Raw genomic sequence first — 1,695 nt, forward strand, 5'->3', positions numbered from 1 at the left:
GGCGTCAACCCTGCGGCGGTGCCGGCTGTCCCGGCGGCCCGGGGTGAAGCGGAGGGCCGGGCCCGCGCTGCCTGGCGCCTCCTTTTGGTCCAGGCTGCGGCTTTGACACTGCAAAACACTGTTCCAGGGGAGGCGGCCACTGCTAGTACACGCTAAACCAGTAAGCTCCCGCTGGTGCTGGCCTCCGCTCTAAGCACCTCTCAGGCTGTTCGTTCTACGCGCACACCCCCATCTGGACCTCCAGCTGGCAGGGACGGGCATCAGCTGAGCCTGCACGGAAAGGAGACTGAGCCCTGGAGGCTTAGTGCACCCCCAGGGAGGTGGGAGCTATTAATGGCATCTCGTTTTGCAAATGTAGTCACAGGCCCAGACTCGCAGAGCAGCTTGCTCATGATTGCCCGTTCCGGGCGGGGGGATTGGATCGATAATTTCCTTGAGTCCAAGTCCCATGCTCTTACTTGCTAGCCGCACCTAATTTGATCTCACAGCTCTTGCACACAGTGGAGTTTCTGCTGGAAGGATGTTTTTTAATTGAAATATATATATTCATTAAGTCATTGTGAAGCAGACTTTCAAAAATGGGCTGTCAGCAGGTGGCCTGAGTCCAGGAAATAGGCTCGCAGGTGGGGTGGCAACCAGAGAGGGGCCTGTCTGCTCCCCAAGTCTCCAGGGGACAAGCCAGGGGTCCTTAACAAGGTCCAGCCTTCGTCACCTTCGCATCCACCGGAGGCTTGGCTGCCAGAGATGCTAATGCAAAGGGCCAGTGGGGCTGCAGCCCCAGAGAAGTTCTGGGTCTTGGGTCTAAGCCAGATTGCCTGGCTCCCCCAGTGCTGCTCCAGGCAGGGGCGTGCCCACGGAGGTGCAGCAGGAATGGGCTGGGAGCCCAGCGGAGATCTCTCAGAGACTTGGGGGAGGGCTAGGAATGAGGACATCAGCTGGGGAGTGCTCTAGAGAGGTGGCTCGGGAGCAGAACTCACCCCACCAGTTAAAAGGCCCCTCTCCAAGGAGGCTTGCAACCCCCAGCTGCGCTGCTAAGAGCCAGCGGAGGCCGAGGCCGTGCTCTTAGCTGAGAACTTTAAGGGTTGGCCCCATCTGGACCTCCAGCTGGCAGGGACGGGCATCAGCTGTGCGTGCACGGAAAGGAGACTGAGCCCTGGAGGGCTTAGTGCGCCCCGAGGTCGTTCAGCTAGGCCAGGGCTGACAGCTTTGAGGGGAGCTCAAGTCTCACATTCTAAGCCCGGGAGGGGCTGCCTGAGGAGGCTGAGGCGGGAGGCCCGGGCCTGGCTGTCCGAGGGCTTCCAGGCAGAGGTGGCTGTTCCTGGCTCCCGAAGCTGCGTGATACGGCCTGGGGCCTGTCTGGCCTTCCCCACACCACCGCACCCCTGCGCGATGCGCTGCAGTCGCGTGGGCCCCACGGACCGAGGCCACGAGGACTTCCGGTCCCACCCACCAGTGCCCGCCCCCATAATAGACGCGAGAACTAAGGCAGCCCGACGATGGTGGGGAGTGCCGGGACCAGGGTCAGGGCCGGCCAGCGTCGGACCCACGGGGCGGGGGAGGACCAGAGGGCATGGGCACCCCCCCCTCAGGCTGCAGAAGGCAGCTCGCCCTGCAGCGCCCAGGTGGCGCTGCGCCTGCGCAGGGAGAGGGCTCGGGGGCGGGGCCGGTGACGCGCGTGTCGTGGGGGCGGGGCCG

This window comes from Condylura cristata, unplaced genomic scaffold (genome assembly GCF_000260355.1).
Source record: "Condylura cristata isolate star-nosed mole 26May11 unplaced genomic scaffold, ConCri1.0 scaffold00032, whole genome shotgun sequence".
NCBI classification, from domain to species: domain Eukaryota; kingdom Metazoa; phylum Chordata; class Mammalia; order Eulipotyphla; family Talpidae; genus Condylura; species Condylura cristata.